Below are 23,940 nucleotides of genomic sequence, written 5' to 3' on the forward strand. Positions count from 1 at the left end.
AAGGTCTTTATGACTGTCTGCGTGCCATTACATGAAGTCACCTAGCTAGCTCTTGCACATATGCCACCCTGGCTCTCCCTCTTGCTGCCTCCCACTCTCTCCTCCATCTCCCTCCCTCCCTTCATCTGTTCTCAGGCAAGAGCCCCAGTGTGAAGCTTCTTGGTGTGTACTTTCCACTGCTGCACCGCTCTCCGTTGCTTCACAATGAGCTTGCTTAGGACCAGTACTTTTGGAAAAGCCCGACTTGGCCTGTCATCTGCCTCTGCTGCAAGCTCTCTTGGTTATATTTAGTTTTGGACCGGCTGACACACTGCCAAGAATTCTCATCAGCACCAAAAGGCAAATCTGTGGAAACTGTACCTCCAAAAAGCTGCGGCATTGTCTCTGTCTCTCTCTGCTCTCTCAACGTGAGTAATTTATTTTTTACACAATGCTAATGTTGGGATACACTCACTTTTGCCACTGTGGAGAGTCGACATGGATTGTGGTACTCGACACGTTATTGTACTCCAGTCGCTGTAATCCCCATCGCGGTTTCACTCATAATTGCTGAAGTTGCTTGAAAACAGTCAACTTCCCCGTGTATTTTTTCGTATTAGGAGAATATTAATCAGTGGTGAATGCAGTGCTGTAGAGATTGTAAGATATAGTTCATCACAAATGAGAAGACTGTGACTTTGTACATATATACAGCAGTGACGTGGACAGTTCAGCTAATTAGCTAAGAGCTAATTAGCAAAGCTAACTCTTATTTGTTGGCAAATTTAGTTTTGTGGCTAATTTTGAAAACCCAGTTAGCCTCAAATAAATTTACAACTAAACTTTAAGTCAGCTAACTTTCTAAAAATAAAATTTAATGGTCAAAAGCATTTGTAGTCCCTAAAATCATTCTTGTTGGAACTTGTACACTCGTCCAATACCCAAAATTTACACAACGCATGACGGCAGCCAGCATCACCTGGAGGACAAGCCAGAGTAAATGCATATTATTAAAATTGTTTCCCCCCCACTTTTTTTTTTACGACTTAATATTTCTTATCCAATTAATATATACCTTGCTGTGAATAAACTCTATATTGAATGTAAACTACTCTTTAATTTATTTTGTTCATTTAATTATTTACATCTTGATCTTAGCATGCTAAACCTTTTGTTGGAAACCTTAATATTTCAGCTGTTAGGTCATTTGTTTTTAGAACCAAAAAGGAAAAAAAAGAGCCTGCAGCAGTAACTTTAGCTAAATGTTTTAGTGGCTAACTTTTCAGTTTGCAGGTTAGCAGTTATTTATAGGTTAGCTGTGCGCATCAATGTATACCAAATGAGTAAGGATTAAATAACTCGAAGCCGTGCATTATACGGTTTGAATGTACGACGCGGAGTCTAAAACACCACGACGTGAAGCGGAGTGGTGTTACTCTACGAAGTGCATTCAAACTCTATAATGCACGGCTTCGAGTTGTTTAATCCACTTATACCATGGTCCCACACAGTGAGCTAACACACAAATATTTAAGTTCACTTTTTTCATGTTCTCTTCTTCTTTCCCGTCTTCAATCTTGTCCAGTTCGTCCGATGTTAAATCTTTATGCCTTTGCTTTTGCTGTTTTTCTCGTTTGTTCTCCTACTCTTCCCATTCCTCAAATGTTTTATTTTGGCCAAAAATATTAAAATTCACTTGGAAAGCCATGTTTTATTGCATTTCTGTCATTCACCTGTGAAAACACAGCTGATCTGCACCAGCTGATTTGCACGTTGCTGTTGTGATGACCAGAGCGGAGTGATTATAACAGTAACTTAACTCAAACTACGTGTGCGTATACACAAAAATAATGCACGCCAGTTAGACATGGAATTCTCACTGACCATGGCATAACACAATTTTATGTTTTATGTTTGAGTATGTTATTTGGACACATTCTGATCATGTGTAACTGATGTACATATTTAAATCATGTAAATTCAGCAAATTTCCTTTTCTAGTTTCAGCATCTCTCTTTATTTAAAATCTAATTGCAGAATGTGACCACTTGTGCAGTGTGTTGAACTAGCTGAAGGCCCGGTAAATGTTTATCTGCGAGGGAAAATATTTCAGTTACTCATCAGTTACAGAGGACAACGGAAACAGGCGGGACTTAGATTTGACAAAGAACTCAGCAAGACATGGAAAGTTTAAAAATGACTTTCTCATCCCTGAAAATGGAAAGTCAGAGAGAAGGCAGAGTTAAGAGCGTGGGCGAGACAGAATAGAAGAGAATGGTGGGAACATCTGGAGAAATAAGACCAGTGCCAAACACTATGACAGCATGAAGGGACTGGAAAGTCTCTTGAGACGCTCTTCGAAGACAGACGTACACGTGCAGAGGTGCACTTGGAAAACGGATGCATGCACCCATTGCTGGGAACAGACTAAATTTTGTGCTACAGTCTTGTTCAGATTTAAATCCTCAATAAAATAGTTTAATTGCAGCAGAGCTGGAAACATGCAGCTTTAGATCACGTCTGCACAATGCTCACCTGCAGCGCTCCACTGTGGATTTTTACTGGCGCCATGTGGGTTTAGGTTCTGTTTCAAGGTTTTGGAATCCAGTAGCGTTTTTTTGCTGTAACTCCTTGGAAACACTAGAAATAGCAATTTGTTGTTACTGTTTTTATGAGATTGTATCATGTTTCAAGTTTTGACTGGACTGTTATTTGGCTTCTTTTAATTTTCCTCATTTATCAGCGTTTTCTTTCATTTTTAGATTTTTTTTTTTACATCTTATTGCTTGCTATGAAGAACCAGTGGTGCAGGGCAGAGGTGGTAGTAATGTGCTCGGGAGACGTGGGGGGCTGGAATATAATGGCATGTCTGCTTGAGCACCAATTGGCTGGTTTGCATAACACCAGTTAGCTGCAGTAGTGTGTGTGTGTGTGTGTGTGTGTGTGTTGGGGGGTATTACCTTCAGAAAGTCAACCCCTCATCTGTTACTGTCTGTTTGATGCAGCCCCCTCCTGTCTTTCTTTCAGTTTTATACACTCCCACTGTTTCACCTCTCAGCCTTTTTTGTTTTTCCTCTCCCTATATATGGTGGATTTGGCAATCATACAAAATTTGTTGTTTGTGATCCCTCCAGGTGTATTCCACAATAGAATGTGAAGTTTGTTTTATCTGCACTGCTTTATGAAACTTTTTGGTTTATTTTTTTCTTCATTGGGCATTTAGGATTACTTTTTAATTTATTTTTAAATAAAAGACAAAAGAACACGGTTCTGCTCACTGTTGCTGTTTGCACCATCCTTGATTAACTGCTATTGTGAGCACCCTAAAGACAGCATTAGCATTAGATATATTTGCCCCTATGGTGACATTATCATTTGTAACAAGCCCCAACTTGGTGCTTTTCCCAGTTAAAGGCCCCTTCACACATTGTTACGAATAAGTACAAATCTGGGAGACTCATGGCGGAACAGCTTGTACGAGCGATCCATGCAAACATCGAGCCGACGGGCAGGTGTCCACGATCCCGGTGCAATGGTTCGTACATGCGACGGTGTCTTTCGAGCAGGAACGCAGTGCGAGCAGCTGCACCACATCACGCTGCTGATATGGAGAATGATAAAATAAAAACCAGCTGTATAACTAGTGAATATCACTGGGTTGATATAAATAATACATAAAATGGGACGCAATTCAGAATCCCATGGCTAAATAACCCTGGTTAATAAAAAAAAAAAATGCCACTCACAGGATTCAAACCCCTAATCTCTGATTACCGGACGGAAACTTTACCACTGCGCTACCATCGCTGGCCTGTAATCAGTGCGGAAAAATGCCTGAAATCAAGAAAGACATGGATGAGGTGCGCTGTGTGTGGCTGCTGCAGCCCAGAGCAACGGCGAAAGACGTTTTATATATTTCCACATGAGCAGGCAGAGACACGCACCTCACAGAGGAATGTTGTAAGTTCATGTCCTTCCAAACATGAAGCATGTTCTCAAGCTGGGACGTCCAGGAGCAGAGATCTTTACAGCCACGGCTGTGAGCAGACAAGCCCCCCCCGTCCGTTCAGCACCCAGATCAACGTGTCACTCTGTGTTATATGGTCATTCATTTTCGTTACTTGATAGGTAACTGCGTATGAAAGGGATTGTCGGCATTATGTATATAACTGTCCTGGCGGTGGTTTCTGTGTTTTTAATGTGTGCACTCAGCCGTCATCCAGCTGTCAGTGTGCTGTGATCAGCTGACAGGCACCTCCCCATGCTGTGTGTGCGATCAGACTGCGCTGTCTCCGGCTCCCATGTGATCAGATCTGTACGTACATATAAGCATTTTATGCAAGTGTGATGCCCCCCCCCCCCCCAGCATGCCAGATGTGTTTTGGGGGGGGGTCCGCTGACTGTTTTCATGATGTTAGTGCGAATGGCCACACATTTTCTACAACCCCTATTCCAATAAACGCTATTGAGTGGTGTTACAAGGAAAGGTGATGTAACACAGTGGTAAACATACCACTGTCCCAGCTTTTTTGAAACATGTTGCAGGCATCCATTTCAAAATAAGCAAATATTTGCACAAAACAATAACGTTTATCAGTTTGAACATTAAATATCTTGTCTGTGGTGTATTCAATTGAATATTGGTTGAAGAGGATTTGAAAATCATTGTATTCTGTTTTTATTAACATTTTACACAATGTCCCAACTTCATTGGAATTGGGGTTGTACACTCTCTGTGTGTGAATTCACACCACATGAGGAGCGCAGCTTTCAGGAAATCAATTGACAGGATCAGTTGACATTTGTTGTTTATTTGAGAACATTTTATTTAACTATGTAACTCCTTTCTCTCTGGTAGTCAGCTACTAGATAGTGCTCTGATAGAGCTCTACCATTAATGGCCGTCTGTCTGCTACAAAACAAACAGCCTCTAAAATATTTGAGTTCAGACATTCAATTTTCAATTTTTCATTTATATTGCGCCAAATCACAACAGAGTTGCCTCAAGGTGCTTCACACAAGTAAGGTCTAACCTTACCAACCCCCAGAGCAGCAGTGATAAGGAAAAACTCCCTCAAGCAGACCAGACTTAAAGGGGTAACACTGTGCTTGGGTCATGCTACAGACACAAATTACAGAACAATTCACAAAACGAATATACAGGAAATGCTGTTGGTGCACAGGACAGGAGGGTCTCCAGCACAAATACCCCACCCATCTCTGGATGGAGCTGCACCTTAAACAGGGTGAAAAAAACAGAATCGGGCATCAGAAAGACAAGAAATACAGTATAATTTTCCAGCATTAAACAACAAGAAAAACAGAAGAAATACTAAGGTGATCGCCGGCCACTAGCCCTAAACTTCACTAAAAGACCCAGAATTTAGGTAACATTGAGGCAGCGGCCCGCTCCATTTCCTAATAAAATGAATTAAGAGTAAAAAGTGTAAAAACTATACTATGCCAGTATGCTAGCCATACGAAAGGGAAAATAAGTGCTTCTTAAGTCTGGACTTGAAAGTCTGTACAGAATCTGACTGTTTTATTGACACAGGGAGATCATTCCACAGAACAGGGGCATAAGAGAAAGCTCTATGACCCGCAGACTTCCTATTCACCCTAGGGACACAAAGTAGTCCTGCATCCTGAGAATGCAAAGCCTGGGCCGGGTTTAATTAGGTCAGCTAAGTAGGGAGGTGCCAGTCCGTGAACAGTTTTATAGACTAGTAGTAGAACCTTAAAATATGATCTCACTGGGACAGGAAGCCAGTGAAGGGATGCCAAAATGGGTGTAATGTGGTCGAACTTTCTGCTTTGTGTCAAAAGTCTGGCTGCAGCATTTTGAACCAATTGGAGACCCCTAATGATGGACTGTGGTAAACCAGAAAGTAGAACTTGCAGTACTCCAATCTAGAAGAGATAAACGCATGAATCAGGGTCTCAGCATCAGCTATAGACAGGATGGGACGAATCTTTGCTATATTTTGCAAGTGAAAGAAAGCAGTCCTTGTAATATTTCTAATGTGGAGGTCAAAGGACAATGTAAGATCAAAAATTACCCCAAGGTTCCTCACTTTGTCAGTGTGATGTATGACACACGAGCCTAGGCTAAGCGTTAACTGGTCAAATTGATTTTTACAAATGTTTTTAACTGTTAAGCTTTATTCACTATGCCTGCAAAAAATGTTAGCGGTCTAAAAGTTATCAGAACTAAATTTATCAGAAGCTAAATGGTAAATGGACTGCATTTATGGGTGATTCTTAGACTACGGGCACTTATGTCCTTTGATCATATTGCATGAAAAACAGGAAAAAAAGGGAAATTTCACACTTTTATAGTTATCTTTACAATGAAAGTGTGTTAAGAAATTTGTTCTAGTAGTCTATGATGACTTTTTCACCTTTTTTCAGCATCATTATATGCAAATATTGCCGTTTTGTGCTTGTCCCACACCCAGACTTTTGATCTTCAATGACAAAAATGAATGGTAAACATTTTTTCTAATATTTTAAAATATCTCTGAATAAAATATCAGTAAAATAATCAAAACATAATTGGGGTATTCAATGTCATACAACTGTTGTGATTTTTTTTAAACAAAATGTAGTTGTCCCACACTGTTGCCGTAATTTCCACCACAACACTGTAATGTCACGTTAAACAGTTTGTATGAAAGATTGTTTGGGTAGTTTCTATGGAGATAAACAGTGACATCAGAGCACATGTATATAGTGCCAAATCACAACAAACAGTTGCCCCAAGGCGCTTTATATTGTAAGGTAATGGTGTGGTGGAAATTACATTTACAAGACCAATAGTGCCCGTAGTTAAAGACTCACCCTTATATAGCGCTTTTCCATCTGCATCAGCAGCTCAAAGCGTTTTACAATTATGCCTCACATTCACCCCGATGTCAGGGTGCTGCCATACAAGGCGCTCACTACACACCGGGAGCAACAGGGGATTAAAGGCCTTGCCCAAGGGCCCTTCGTGATTTTCCAGTCAGGCGGGGATTTGAAGCTAATTGGTCCGCTGATGGTTTTCAGAGTTATTTGGAAAGCTAATCCGCTATTGAAAACGTTAGCTTCGATAATTAGCGGTTAGCGGATTAGTGGAACTGTGCCCACCACTGCTGATGAGTAAATGAAAGATAGGCATGTGCAAAGACAAAGCTCAACAGAGATGATGCTTCTTAAAAACACATTTGCAGCCATCAGTAGATTGGTTTCCATATGCAGGATTGGTGGCCAAGTGGTTAAGTGTGCTTGTTTCCAGTGTGGAAAGTTTTTGGTTCAAACCTACACCTACCCCTTCTCCATTCGCCCTATTGACATATCGAATAATCCCTTGCTCGCCAGAGAGTCGCTGCAGTCAAACAACATATAGAGAATCCACATGATGACAATTGTAAATGAATATTATACTACAAAAATGTAATGTTTTTATGATTTACGTCACATTAATAAGAGACTGCTGCATGATACCCTGAAAACTTGCTAAAACAATTACAACAAATAATCCATGTCTGCTACGTTTAATCTGCGTGGAATTTAATAAACGCAAACCGAATTTCAGACATTATATATAGTTGAGCTCAAATGTTTACATACCCTGGCAGAATTTTTGTTTTTTTGGCCATTTTTCAGAGAATATGAATGATAACGCAAACTTTTTTTCACTCATGGTTAGTGGTTGGGTGAAGCCATTTATTGTCAACCAGGTTTACTCTTTATAAATCATAATGACAACACAAACTACCCAAATGACCCTGATCAAAAGTTTACATACCCCCGTTCTTAATACTGTGTATTGCCCCCTTTAACATCAATGACAGCTTGGAGTCTTTTGTGGTAGTTATGAATGAGGCTCTCTGATAGTAAAGCTGCTACTGAATATGTTTCGGACTTTATTTGCATCAGTTACAAAGAAATACAAACAGTATGACACTTTATGGTAAATCTGCATGGAGTAGACAGTTCTCAAAAACTGAGTGACTGTGTAAGAAGAAGAGTTGAGGAAAGACACCCAGACAACCCAGAAGAAGTTATGGGCTTATGTGGCTGTGATTGGAGAAATTGTGCACAGTGCAAACTTTGTGTTTTGCATCAGTACTCTTAGCTTCATAGTGGAGTAGAGCAGAGAAGGATTTACTTTCACCAAAACAGATCAAATCCAGGCTTGCATCTCAGATGTACCTTCTGGCAATTTGTAGCTAAACTTTCAGGTCTTCTTTTAAGAAAATCCTCCTCTATACCACTTCATCATGAAGCTGGATAACTGGTGATACAAAATGCAAAGCTTGCACTGTCCATAATTTCTCCAGTCACAGTCACATAAGCCTGTAACTTCTTCTGGGTTGTCTGGGTGGCTTTCCTCACTCTTCTCCTTCTTGCACAGAACTGTCTACTCCATGCAGATTTACCATAGAGTCCCATATTGTTTGTATTTATTTGTAATTAATGTAAATAAAGTCCGAAACAGGGGTATGTAAACTTTTGATCAGGGTCATTTGGGTAGTTTGTGTTGTCATTATGATTTAAAAAGAGTAAACCTGGTTGTTTGACAATAAATGGCTTCACCCAACCATTAACCATGAGTGGGAAAAAAAGTTTTTGTGTTATCATTCATATTCTTTGAAAAATGGCCACAAAACAAAAATCCCGCCAGGGTATGTAAACTTTTTAGTTTAACTGTATATTAGTCTGGAACAAAGAGGACAGACAGTGCTGTAAAGAACAATAATCAAGATGTTAAAGTGCAAACTTCACTTTCCTCCAGAACGACATGATAAGAAGCGAGCGTAGCTCACAGCAGCTCCCATTGAAAGTAACGGAGAGACAGCCTGTGAGTCTCACGTGTTTACATAAAATGCAATAACAACATCTATAAACCCAGAGAATATATTCATGAGAGTTTTAGGCACAATATAAAAAGAGTTTTATGTTGCGATGTTAAAGTGCAGCCCGATCAGAGCGTCTCAGTGCAGTTCTCAATGTCTCACAGCGCGGCGACCTCTTCGAAGTTTTGCAGCATTTGAAACGTCAGAACAAATGTAATATGGAGTTGCATCAGTAAGGGCATCTGGCGTAAAACTTGTCAGATCAACTTGCACATCCAGCTCGGATCTGCTGTGGCGACCCCAAGTGAAAACAAGGGAGCAGCCGAAGAGACTTACTTTTAGTACTAGTAGGTGAGTTTCTATTACCCTCCTAATTGCACAATTTGCAGCAGCGAACTGAAAATTTGCAATATCATAGATGAGCTTTTACATTTTTTACAATTTAAAATCAGCTATATTTCACAAAAGTCCAATGAAAGCACTTTTTTCCACAATTACAGGTCACATGACAATAGAGTCATATGACATTGTAAAATACACAAAGTGGTAGTTGTGGACAGAGGACGAGTCGGAAAAGTTGTTTAACCTTGGAAGAGATTATGTTATGGCAATATTGAATTCAAAAAAAAAAAAATGAAATGGCAATATTTAGTGGGCCTTAACCTTCCATTGCCATGACTACTGGAATTACACTGGAATGACTGTTATTTTGAGAAGACAAAACCCAGCAGACACATTCCATCAGTCAGTGGAAACACTGTCTTTTGCTGTTGTGTTTTGTTGACATTCTGAAAATATTGACGAACTTTTGCACCAATCTGAAATGGAAACCCAGCTTGGGAAGATTATCTGTACTGCCCTCTTCTAGAAAATTGAATACACACTTCAATTTGAGCACCCGGCATGTACACAAAATTCCCATGCTGTGAGTGTCCTTGTTCATCTCACTTGCAGAGAACAGAAGTGTCAAACAATTTACATTCCTCATCTCTTCAGATATACAGTGTGTTGAATAATTACTTGGCAAGTCCTTATTTCTTTCTTTTTATGGTATATATATTTTTAAAATGAATATGAAAGTGGTTATTTACAGAAGTATACAAGTTTTGAGTATAGCTTCTGGGCATGTGTGGACCAAGTGTTTCCCCTGAGTTACTAAATCCCCAAATCTACCACATCGACAGCTCGACTTGACTACTGGCGATGTCACCAGGCAGTCTATAGGAAATAATGGAAAAACACAGCTGGCCTTGCTCTTACACACGTCTGAAACAACCAACGGAAAAATCTTGTCCGGTCAGTGGAAATAGCCCCTGAGAGGAAATAACTTGACCATGCTAATGCTGTGTTCAGAGACGAATGTACCACGACCATTAACGTGCCAAGAGAGAGATACAATCAATGAACCCACACACTCGGAGCACAACGGCACGGCGCAGGACTGAGCATAGAGAGGACCAACCTAAATCAGCGAGTCCTTACTCGAAAATAATGGACACCTTTGATATTACTTACTACTTACTGCAGGAGTCATCATCAGCTGAGGAATTGTCTGTTCAAATCAGAATGACTCCATCCCAGCCTAATTTAGGAGATTGAGGGTGGGGGAAAATTCTGCCTGTGGGGTTATACAGTTCATTCAGGGGTCTTTAATTAGCAAGAACAACAAAGTGAATAATGGACCACTTTTTGATGCTGTCCTTTCTACCAAATTTCCCTCTTAATGAATCATCACAACATATGTTGTGCTCATGTTGCATATATACACTTTATGTAAAATTCAGTCATATCTGTGCCCAAAATCAAGATTTTGTTTTCCTTAGATTTTGTTTTCCTTGAGACCAACACCGAGGTGGTTTTGTGCCGCGGCACGGTGGCGCGTCCTTCCACTTCTTTTTCCATGAAAAAAACTCCTGTAACGGTGGAATGTGCCGATAAAGTGCTGATGTCCACATCTTCTGCCTTTTTGTGAAAGTCAGACGAGGTCCCGGATCAACAAAGCTTTCAAGTTGGAAATGATCTGGTTGTTCCAGCGAGGTGTCAGCCTGTCGATGGGGGCTGGGAGCGCGCCGCGCTCTCAGCAGTTGTGGGCCGTCCTTAAAGGGGCAGTAACACCCCGTAATCTGTTTAATCCCCATAAAATCGTCCCTGAAAGCCATATAAATTTTTCGAACGGTGTCCACCTGGAGGTCTCTCACAGTTTCTGGAAAAAAATTGATGCAGCAAAGCTCCAAATCATTCAGACATTTATTCGCAATAAAAAATAGACGAGAGGGGTGGACCACACTTCACTCTAAGCCTGCTCACAGGCGAATGACGCAACCGACAGGCATGAAAAAACTCATGCATGCGCACGAGGGTTCAAGCTTGTCTGACGCAATCACACGTGATTCAAATCTATATGGTTTTTGAAAAAAAAAAATAAGGTCGGATACTTTTCTAACAGACCTTGTATTCGCTATAGCTGAAGAAGCAGCTGAAGGAGTCTTACTTATCTTTGTTGGTAGGTGGGACCCCAGAGGCAGCTGACAGGTACCGGCAGGCCAAACCTGCCGCAGCCCGTATGGTCGCAGAGGCAAAAACTTGGGTCTGGGAGGAGTTCGGGGGGGCTATGTAGGAGGACTATCCGTCGGCCTCGAAGAGATTCTGGCAAACTGTCCGACGCCTCAGGAAGCGGAAGCAGCTCCCCACCAGCACTGTTTACGGTGCGGGTGGGGAGCTGTTGACCCTGACTGGGGATGTTGTCGGGCGGTGGAAGGAGTACTTTGATGATCTCCTCAATCCCATCGTCACGTCTTCCGAAGAGGAAGCAGAGACTGGGGACTGAGAGGCAGACTCATCCATTACCCAGGCCGAAGTCACCAAGGTGGTTAGAAAGCTCCTCGGTGGCAAGGCTCCTGGGGTGGATGAAATCCGTCCTGAGTACCTTAAGTCTCTGGATGTTGTGGGACTGTCTTGGCTGACATGCCTCTGCAACATCACGTGGCCATCGGGTGCAGTGCCTCTGGATTGGTAGACCGGGGTGGTGGTCCCTCTGTTTAAGAAGGGGGACTGGAGGGTGTATTCCAACTATAGGGGGATCACACTCCTCAGCCTCCCCGGTAAGGTCTATTCCGGAGTACTGGAGAGGAGAATTCGGCCGATGGTCGAACCTCGGATTCAGGAGGAGCAGTGTGGTTTTCATCCTGGTCACGGCACACTGGACCAGCTCTACATGCTCCATCGGGTGCTCGAGGATTCATGGGAGTTCACCCAACCAGTCCACATGTGTTTTGTGGATCTGGAGAAGGCGTTCGACCGTGTCCCTCAGGGCACCCTGTGGGGAGTGCTCCGGGAGTACGGGGTCCGGGGTCCTTTGTTAAGGACTATCCGGTCCCTGTACGACCGCAGCAGGAATTTGGTTCGCATTGCCAGTAGTAAGTCAAACCTGTTTCCAGTGCACGTTGGCCTCCGTCAGGGCTGCCCTTTGTCACTGGTTCTGTTCATTATTTTTATGGACAGAATTTCTAGGCGCAGCCATGGTGTAGAGGGGTCTGGTTTGGGAACCACGGAATCTCGTCTCTGCTGTTTGCAGACGATGTGGTTCTGTTGGCTTCGTCAAATCAGGACCTTCAGCGTGCACTGGGGCGGTTTGCAGCCGAGTGTGAAGCGTCCGGGATGAAAATCAGTACCTCCAAATCTGAGGCCATGGTTCTCGACCGGAAAAAGGTGCTTTGCCCTCTTCAGGTCGGTGGATTGTCCTTGCCTCAAGTGGAGGAGTTTAAGTATCTCAGGGTCTTGTTCACGAGTGAGGGACGGATGGAGCGTGAGATCGATAGACGGATCTGTGCAGCTTCTGCAGTGATGCGGTCGCTGTATCGAGCCATCGTGGTGAAGAGAGAGCTGAGTAGGGGGGCAAAGCTCTCGATTTACCGATCGATCTACGTTCCGATCCTCACCTATGGTCATGAGATTTGGCTCATGACCGAAAGAACGCACCCCCACCCCCCCCCCACACACACAAAAAAAGGGGATGCTAAAGCCCTTACCACTTTGCAGTGTTTCCTTTCCTTCGCACGACACTTAAAGTATGTTTTGGCATTAAGGATAGCTACCGATGATGCGTTCTAGGTGTTATTTTTTTTTTCCACATTTTACTCAAACACATCTTAATGTGCAACAGTACGGGTTTGTGGTTGTTGCATTTTTCATTTCAAACTTCTCCACAAGTTCTCTTTTGGAGACAGGTCAGGACTACAAGCAGGCCACTCCAGTATCCGTACCTTCTTCTTTGCAACCATGTGTTTATGTGTGCAGAATATGGTTTTGCATTGTGTTAAAAACTGCATGGATGTCCCTGGAAAAGATGCCATCTTGAAGGCAGGATGTGTTGCTCTAAAATCTCAATAGACTTTTCTGCATTAATGTCACCATCACAAAGCTGTAAATTACCATTGCTAAGGGCACTAACTCAACCCCATACTATGACACACCCTGGCTTTTGGACATGTTGCTGATAGCAGTCTGGATAGTTCTTTTCTTCTTTGGTCAGGAGCACATAACATCTTTTTCTTCCTGGAATACTGATTCATTGGACCACAATACACATTTACACCATGTGATGGTCCAAATCGGATACCTTTGAGGACAGAGATGTTGACACCAATTGTTGAAAAGGTTAACATCAGGCTGCTTTTTTTGCAGAGTAAGTTGCACTGGTGAATGTTATCAATAATGTTGTGCTTGACAAAGGTTCCCAAAGTAATCCTTGGCCAATGTGGTTATCAGCTATTAATGAATGATGGTTCTTGATGCAGTGCCATGTGAGGGCTTGGACATCACAGCTGGTCATCTTAGGCTTTTGCTCTTGTCTTTTCTATAATGAAATTACTCCAGATTCCTTGAATTGCTTAAACCCTGTCACACATAGGCCGAATGGCATCAGAATGACACATCCACCCACAGTCGAGAAGTGAGGTGCGGTCTGAAGACAGACTGACAGTGGTCTCAGAGCAGTCTACATAGTTGGTCCCATTTGCTCGGCTGCCCCAAGTGTGTTGCACAGTTCAAAACACTCTTGGCAATCTATGTGCAGTTTGTGCGTCATCTGATTGCAATCTACATATTCTGACAGTGTCATAACAGCATTTGAAAAGATCTAATCACTAATTGATTGAGCTCTGAGATGGATCGGTCATGGCAAAGTCTGCTGGCATGTCCTGCTTGTGCCATGTATGTCCACCTCCACTGGACCCCGGCCAAGGAAATGTTATGTAATAATATGTATGTGGCATGCATTCATGTTCAGTGGGTGTGAACAGCATGCAATCAAACTGAAAGCACTGTGTGCCACTGCAGGTCAATGCAACGCACAGCACACGCTGCCGCAGATCTGAACAGGCTGTTATATCCATAATAAACCTTACAGTATAGATACATTTCCATTCTTTCCCATGGGCGACATAAATAATGTGAAATATTGTGCCAATCATATTTTTGACACCACGGGCACGTGCGCCCCACCGCTGTCTCATGCACATTAATGCCTCATTACACGCGTCAGAGGCTTGGAGCTGAACAGATCTCACCTGTGTAATATACATATTATTACTTGATCACTATCTAACTTTGTAGGAGGTATGACAAGGAACTGTATAACAACATTATTAAGCATGAATCTCACCTCCACCATGGCCCCAGGAGCATTTCACAGTGCAGCGCAGGGCGGACAGGAGCCAGGGACCACAGCCTGTGGTGAAAACCCTCTCACCCAGCTGCTATGTATGTGCTGGAACAACCGCAGCATAAATGAATCCCATGTGACATGCTGCACACTGATAATCCAACCGGACATCGTGGTGTACAGAGCTGCGTTGTGCTGTCTATACTGAAGTGAGCAAAAAGAAATTAAAGTTCACTGTGAGGTCATTGACCTCTAGGAAAGAGAGGATGAGTGAAGATGTGATTGCATTGGAGTGAGTGAGTGAGTGACGGCACCAATGGCTTTGACGCATATGGTGTGAGTCCGGTCCATATGTTGTGCTCCAATGTCCTGTGCAAAGGGATGACACAGCGCTGGCTCCCACTCCAGTCCCATGTTTGCCATCCAGACGTTTGGACATCGGGCAGTCTTCAACACTTTTTATGGTCTTCTGACAGCAGTCCGTGTTGTCTAAACACGCATTGGATGCCATTGTGCAGGTGTGGACGAGGCAGTCTGCCCCCCCCCCCCCCCACTGCATCTGGATTATGGCCATTTTTGCCGTGTCAGCTTAGTTCCTGCAGAGTCTTACTATGTGTGACAGGGATCTTAATGATATTGTGCACTGTAGAGAGAGAAATGCACAAATGTCTTCTAATTGTTCTTTGAGGGCCATTGTTTTGTACGTATATTAACAAATGAAAAAGAAGTTGACCACACAAAACATGAAATATCGTGAGTGCATACTGCCTACAATGAAACAGAAGTCAAAATAAATTTGAGAATCACTGCATTTTTTCCCCTAAACCATCCCAACTTTCCTGGGTTGAGTTTGAGAAGATATAAAATAAATGAGTCCATGAAGCAAAAATAATTGCATTTTTTTATTATTATAAAATGCAACGTTGCTGATAAAGTACACTATTTAGGTGAAACTGATTTTTTTTTTTTTCTTATTTTGAATTCTTTTTCTACATTATTTAAAGCTACTGTTAAACATGGTCAAATTTAGTGATGTTTTGCACTATTTTGGACAGAGCCTCAATTTGGGACACCTACTCTAATTTCCCAGTTTGATGCCCTGGAATACACACCACTTAACAGAAATTAGGAAAAGTCTTTTTTTTTTTTTTTTTTTTTCTTTCCTGGAGCTCAGTGGGCTCGCAGCCAAACTTTTTATGTTCACAACTGGTACAAGTTTAAGTAAGCGGCTCCGAATTGTGCAAAGCTGCTTTAGTCTGAGGTCTGTGTCTGTAATCCCAACACAAAAGTAAAACAATGCACATTAACCAGCACAGTGGATTAGTGGTTAGCACTGTTGCCTCACAACAAGAAGGTCGTGGGTTCAGTTCCCACCTTGTGGCTTTCTGCGTGGAAATGGATGGCTGGACATTGAGTATGCTCAGTGAAACACTGACTTTTTACTTTTCAGAAAAAAAAAACTTTTCCCATATGAGGGGAAAATGCTGCTTAAACACACCAAGTTTATTTCAACAACAATTTAGCTTTTTTGCTCTTGAAGGTCACAATTCTTGTACCAGTTTATCTGTATCCACTTAAACTTGAGTTCTTAAAATAAGGTCATGTACCAAGTGTGATTAGTTTTCTACTTTGCTGCAAAAATTGAGTACAGGGTTAGTTCAGACCGGCCATGAAGTTCCGCCTCGGCCATCATCTAAAGATGTTAACACATGTCAGCTGATTGCCTGCTGTTTGTTCATTGCCTAGTTGATTTTTTTTTTTTTTTTTTTTTTGGGACACCCTATATAAACCGCTTTAAACTGCCCACACAACTCCTCCTTATTGTTGGGTCTCACGTCATGAATGTCATGTTTGTCATTGATGCCTGCTCTATTCTGTTCCCTGTGGTTTTTTTTCCCCTCTGTTTTGGGGGGAACTAGTGTCCCTGTCGTAGGCTTTCCATGGATGTGTATGGAGGGACAGGGAGATCCCAGAACAGACCCATCCAAATATAACTTCCTGTAGTAAAAATAAGAATGTATTTATTTGGTGAAAGTGGTCCTGACTGAAACACTGTTTTTCCAGTGGGTTGGTGTAGTGGCTCATCATGACTCTTGTAACTATAAAATGGTAGCATTATTTTTGCATGCTTTATCAGGCAGCACTTAAGGACTAAGGTTATGACCCGTGTTGCATGGGAACATGTACACTCTCTGCTTTTATTCTTGTCAGACTTAATACCTTTTAAATAGTAATATGTATGAAAAAATATGCACAATTTAGAGGGACATTTCTGAAAAGGGCTCTAGAAAAGTGATTACAAGAAATTCTGATGTGCTATTAAAGACTTGGTGGTGGGGGGTCCTAGTAACATAGAAATACATGTCAGTCTACCAGGAAAAATAATAAAGTATAGTCATATGTTTAGTGCAGAACCTTCTTATCACTTGTTTATCATTATGGCCTAAAGGAAAATATTTTATCAAGGGAGACATATATGTAGGTATAACAAAGTGGGTAAACTTAGTGGAAGGTTTCTCTGTTTCTTTTATAATTGTTGTGGCAGTTGCTCAGGGGGTAGGAAGATCATCTCTTGATCGATTCCTGGATGGGATGGTGGACGACCGCGGAGATGACTGAACAGGTCCAATCTTGGTGTGCACTGTTTCTGACAGAAGCTGCATGTGGTCACTGCGGGAAGCTTCTGCTGGTCAGATTCTTCCTCTTTCTCCTTTTCTCCTGTGTGTTGTTCATCCACATTTGAATGAATGAATGAATGAATGAATGAATGAAAACTGTTTATTTCGAACATTTGATACAACAACAATTACAAGATAGATCAGTAAAGACAACAACAAAAAAGTTCCTACTGTGTACCCAACATGTCCGAAAAGGGGTAGGGTGAAGCATCAGCTTATTTATCCCTACCCCTTCTTCCCCACAACCAGTAATACCCTTTGCCACATATACACATAGATTCCTACACACCTAAACCGATATTAATATATATACATATACATACACATACACATATACATATATACACATATATATACACAAACAAATATACACCTACACATACCTACTTACATACAAAATACTATATATTTACAAGCCGAAGCAAAAAACAAAAACACCCTAACCCTCATTACCCTTCCTCCTCCCTATACCCAGAAAAAAACATTTTTGTACCGCTGTTTGAACTGGTTCATGCTTGGACATTGCTTGAGCCCCACTCCCAATCTGTTCCACATCCTCACCCCACAGACAGAAATACAGAAACCTTTTAATGTTGTTCGTGCCCACTGATGCTTTAAATTAAATTTCCCCCTCAGACTGTAATCCCCTGATTTGTTAAAAAACATATTTTTAATATTTGCTGGAAGTAAATTGTTTATTGCTTTATACACAATTTGTACTGTTTGAAAATGAACCAAGTCTGTGAATTTTAAGAATTTGGATTGTAAAAATAGTGGATTTGTATGATCTCTATAGCCAGTATTATGAATAATTCTTATAGCTCTTTTCTGCATTACTGATAGTGATTGTGTTGTACCTTTATAAGTATTACCCCATACCTCTGCACAGTACTGTAAATATGGTAAAACCAGTGAGCAGTAAAGAATGCAGAGTGAGTTGTGGTCCAGAATATGTTTCGCTTTGTTTATAACTGAAATGCTTCTTGACAGTTTACTTTGTATATGTTTTATATGAGTCTTCCAGTTTATCTTATCATCTATTATCACCCCCAGAAACTTATTTTCATGTACCCTTTCAATATCTACCCCCTCGACTTGTAACTGAACCTGTATGTCTGTATTACAATAGCCAAATAACATGTATTTTGTTTTACTTAAGTTTAATGATAATTTGTTTCTGTCAAACCATATTTTCAATTTTCCCATTTCTATACTGATCCTCCTCAGTAACTCCTGCAAATCCCCCCCTGAACAAAAATGCTTGTCATCTGCAAATAATACTAATTTTAATATTTTGGAAACATTGACAATATCATTTATATAAATTAGAAACAGTTTTGGACCCAATACTGACCCCTGTGGGACGCCACAAGCATTGTCCAAGCATGATGATGTATATTCCCTCAACTTCACAAACTGTTTTCTGTTACTTAAGTAGCTTCTCACCCAGTGCAACACCAACCCCCTAATCCCATACTGTTCAAGTTTATTGATTAATATGTCACGATTAATTGTATCAAAAGCCTTTTTAAGGTCTATAAATATTCCAACTGAATGTAATTTGTGGTCTATGGCGTTTGTAATCTCCTCAACTGATTCTATTAATGCAAGTGATGTTGAACTATGTGCTCTGAATCCATATTGACTATCAGTAAGTAATTTATGTTTATTTATGAATTTGTCTAATCTATTATTGAATAACTTTTCTAATAATTTGGAAAATTGTGGAAGCAAAGAAACAGATCTATAATTTGTGAAGTGGTGTCTATCCCCAATCTTATACAGCGGCACAACCTTAGCTATTTTCATTTGATTGGGAAATTTACCGGTTTGAAATGACAAGTTACAGATGTATGTTAATGGTTCTACAATCCATTCAATGACCTGTTTTACCACCACCATATCAATTTCATTTAAATCGGTAGATGTTTTATATTTACAATTATTCACAATGTCTATAATTTCATTTCCATCCACTGCTGTGAGGAACATTGAACAGGGATTTCTTTCTATAAGATTATTATCCCAATCCTCAGGTTGGGAATCTGGAATTTTTTCTGCCAAGCTTGGTCCAATATTTACAAAAAAATTATTAAAACCGTTGACTACCTCATCCTTATTTTCCTTCTTGACATTATTATCAATGAAATACTGAGGGTAACTCTGTTTTTTATTACCATTTTTGATAATGCTATTTAATATCCCATATTCCTTTAATATTGTTTTTGTTATTATATAATATGTTACTATAATATTCCTTCCTACATACCCGTATAATATTAGTTCATCTATTTTTGTATTTCTTATATCGATTTTCTGCCTCTTTAGTCTTTAGTTTTATGAATTCTCTATACAGTGTATTTTTCTTATTACATGCATTTCGTAACCCTTTCGTCATCCATGGTCGAGCTTGGATTTTTTGTTTTCTGTAGTCTTGTTTAATTGGACAATTTTTATCATATAATGATGTAAATATTTGTAAAAAAGTTTCATATGCACTATCAACATCACTTTCACTGTATACCTTTTCCCAGTTTTGCTCCTGTAAATCCTTCTTTAGTGTGTTCATGTTTTCCTCTGTCCGCACTCGCCTGTATTTTATTTTCTCCTCTGGCTGATTCCGCCGATGGTTTCTATTATAAACGATGAAAACTGGTAGATGATCACTAATGTCATTGATTAATAATCCACTCACAGTGTTATTCTCAATATCATTGCTGAATATATTATCAATTAAGGTGGCACTATGGGATGTAATTCTGCTTGGCCTGGTGATTTTTGGATATAAACTCATACTGTACATTATACTGATAAATTCATCTGTTATTTTATGCTTATTTGGATTGAGCAGATCAATATTTAAGTCACCACAAATGAACACAAATGATTAGTTTTTGAGAACATTTTTCCCATACAGTCAGTGAATCTTTCAATACTAGATCCTCGTGCTCTATATATACAGCTGACTAATACATTTTTGCTTTTTTCTTCACATATTTCAATAGTTATACATTCTAATAAGTTATCAATCACAGTTGTCATATTGTCTACTATTTTATAATCCATGTTCTTATCCACATACACAGCCACTCCTCCTCCACTCTTATTTTTTCTGTTTACACAATTAAATTCATATCCATCCAGTTCAAAATCCATTCCTTTATCTTCATTGATCCATGTTTCTGATATAGCAATTATGTTAAATATTTTTTTAAACTGACTTAAATTTTCTTTAATGTTGTTAAAGTTTGCATATAGACTTCTGCTGTTGAAATGGATTATTGATAATTTGTTATCCGTTCTAATGATCCGATTAAACTGTTCATCTGTATAATAGCAACAACTGTCATTGATATTTGAGAAGAAATTATTGTCCGGGTCTATATCGTGCTCCAAGTCCAGTACATTGTGGTCTGTGTATTTAAATGTTCTCAGTTCTACTTTTCCATGATCAGCAATCCTTTGAGTTATATCCTTCTTGTCTCCAGATGTAGATGAATAGGTAGTAGATGAATAGGTTCCTCTGGTCTGTGTCATGGTGTTGTGATGTGTTTGTGTCCTCATACCTTATTGGTCATATTTGTCCAGATCCTCGATGTTCCTTATTGCCATGACTTTTGCTTGTTCTGGTGATCCGTTCAGTTTGATGAATATTTTACAGTTTGAAGTCCATGTGTGCTGGATTTTTCCCTGTTTCTTCAAGAAGCGTGCTTTCCTGGCGATGTCGGCATTCCGTTTGGTGAGATGTTCATTGATGAATACGTTTGTCCCTTTCAGTTTTCTTCCTTGTTTTAACAGTGCTGTTTTGTGTTTTCTGTTGATGAATCTCATGATAACGGTTCGTTTATCACCGTCATTTCTCCAGGGCAGAGGGTGGCACGCTTCAATGTTATTTAAATCCATTTCTATACCTTTAGATAGGAGGAAATCAGCAACCTGTTTTTCCACAGAGCTGACCTCCTGTTCACTGGGCTCCCCTCCGCTCTCATCTGTTACCGCCCGTGCGTAGGACCGTGGTTTGATATGAAGACCTGTGATGATGACGTCGTTAATTCTGGTGTACTGCTCCAATTCAGCCACTCTATTTTCCAGCTGCACCAGATGCCGGTCTTTCTCGGCATTCTGGAGCCGTAATGCCTTCACCGAGCACTGGATCAGTGGTCACTAGCTGACTTGGTCCCTCGCTTGTTCTTCCCAGGTCTTCCAGTTGATGGAGCAGCTCTTGAGGTTGTGCTTCAGGAGGTACTTGCATTTCTTCTGCTCTCCTCTGGACCATTTCCCTTTGCTCTGCTGTCATCCATCCTGCTGATGTGATCCATGCACCAAAGCAGGTTCTTGATGCTCTGGAGCTTTTAGCCAGGATGCTGATGTTGGTCTGGTTGTCTTCCCACCTGATATGGAGGATACTTCTAAGATATTGTTGGTGGAATCGCTCGAGGGTTGTAGGTGGGTAGGTGGTCCTGGCTTCAGATTTGTACAGCAGGGTTGGCATGAGAACAGCTTTGTAGCCAAGTATTTTCATCTCGTGTTGAAAGTCTCTGTTGTTGAAAGCACAGATGTGAAGCTGGTCGAAGACAGTTCCTGCACACTTACATCAGTATTGGATCTTGTCATCGGTGTTTGCGTTTGATGACACATGGCTATTCAGGTATAAAGTGGGTCACATTCTCCACGACCTGTGTGTGCAGTGTCACTGCAGGTAGGTCTGTATTGACCATGTTGGCTGGAGGCTGATACAGGATTTGTCTTCTTCAGGTTAATGTGAAGACCAAGCTTGGTGTAGGCTTCAAAGGTTTCAAGGATTTTCTAAAGACCTTCTTCCGTAAAGGATGATACTGTTGCCACCAGCATATTGTAAGTCCAGGAGCGAAGTGGTGGTGACTGTTTTTTTTTTATTGAGGATTTATTTCATTCATTTAAAAGAAAAACAGAAAAGCAAAATTAACAAAACATTACAAACCATTGAACGAAAAGGAGCAGTTTGGAAGAACAAGTCTTATATATTCTGCCCCTTTTTTACAATACAATCTTGCAAAGCATCATCAATCGACATCATTGCATTTCTATGACTGTCACATGCCACCGACTTCTTTCCTAATTTTAACCATTATTTAAAAGACTACATCCCTAATAGATTACATTTTAAACTTCAAACATTCCAAACATTATTAACAGATTACATTTTTGGCTTTGTCACAGCCCACTGACTTATTTCATCGTTTCATACTTACGAAATACATCAAGTTTAATACGTTTTTTAAATAATTTAAGCAACCTTGATTCTTTGATTTCTTTGTTGAGGTTGTTCCATAATTTTACACCATTCACTGCAATACTCCGTTCCTTTATCTTGGTTCTGAATCTTGGTTTTTTAAAGACTTCTATGCCCTTCAAATTATAACTACTTACTCTTTTTTCAAACATATTTTGAATGTTTATTGGTAAGGTATTGTTATTCGCTTGGTACATTATTTTTAGTAATTTCAAATCAACTAAATCATGAAATTTAAGTACCCTATACTTAATGAACAATGGATTAGATGGATCTCTAAATCAACTGTTGCCAATCACTTTTAAAGCTCTTTTCTGCAAAATAAATAAAGGTTGTGTATAAGTTGTACATGTTGATCCCCAGATTTCTACACAATAAGTCAAATATGGACCAATCAATGAATTGTACAATGTTAATAATCCATAACTATTTAATGAATATTTAACTTTATGCAAAACAGCAATGGCTTTCGCTATCTTTCCTTTTATGTAATTTATGTGTGACTTCCATGTAAAATCTTCATCAATCATAACTCCTAAAAATTTCATTTCTTTTACCCTTTGAATGTCCATTCCATCTATTTTAATGACACATCATTTTTTTTTAACTCTGTCATTAAACAATATGAAATTTGTTTTATTAAGATTAATTGACAATCTGTTTATATCAAACCAATATTTCACTTTTTCCAACTCTGTATTTATCACTTGTGCTACTTCCTGTATATCTGATCCAGAGTAAAATAATGTTGTATCGTCAGCAAATAAAATGCTACCAAGTACATTAGATATATTCACAAAATCATTGATATACAAAATAAACAGTTTGGGTCCAAGTACCGACCCTTGTGGTACTCCACACATAATATTACACAATTCTGATTTAGTATTATTTATTTGAACAAACTGTTTTCTATTTTCTAAGTAGCTTTTTACCCACTGATGTGCAATCCCTCTTATTCCATATTGTTGTAACTTGTGAAGCAATCTTGAATGATCGATAACATCAAAAGCTTTTTTCAAGTCAATAAAAACACTTACCATATAATCCTTATTATTAATTCCATAATTGCCATAGCTGTCGAATGGTTTGTTCTAAATCCATACTGAGCATTATTTAAAATATGATGTTTCTCATTGACTTTATCCAACCTTGTCACAAAACCTTTTCCATAATTTTAGAAAACTGTGGAAGCAATGACACTGGCCTGTAATTTGAAACGTTATGTTTGTCTCCATTTTTATATAATGGGACTATCTTGGCAATTTTCATTTTGTCTGGGAAAATTCCTGTTGACAGAGACAGATTACAAATGTAAGTGAATGGTTCAATAACAGTTTCTATTATACTTTTTACAGTCATCATGTCTAAATGTTCATAGTCAGTTGATCTTTTGCTTACACAGTTTTTTTTTACAATATTCATTATTTCATCTTTTTCCACATTGTCAAGGAAAATACTATTGACCGTATTTACACTTGTACTTCTACTATTGGTTTATTTCCCACC

At 39.9% G+C, this 23,940-nt stretch overlaps 1 protein-coding gene across 1 annotated transcript in view; it reads left to right on the forward strand.

The window, feature by feature from the left end:
• Positions 1 to 388: 388 nt before the first annotated feature.
• Positions 389 to 23,940, forward strand: part of atp2b2 (ATPase plasma membrane Ca2+ transporting 2) — a 488,858-nt gene continuing 465,306 nt past the window's right edge. Inside the window, exon 1 of the mRNA XM_034166183.1 lies at positions 389 to 407. The gene's annotated coding sequence lies outside the window, so the exon portion shown is untranslated. The remainder of the gene's footprint in view (positions 408 to 23,940) is intronic.

This window comes from Thalassophryne amazonica, chromosome 3 (genome assembly GCF_902500255.1).
Source record: "Thalassophryne amazonica chromosome 3, fThaAma1.1, whole genome shotgun sequence".
In the NCBI taxonomy this organism is placed as follows: domain Eukaryota; kingdom Metazoa; phylum Chordata; class Actinopteri; order Batrachoidiformes; family Batrachoididae; genus Thalassophryne; species Thalassophryne amazonica.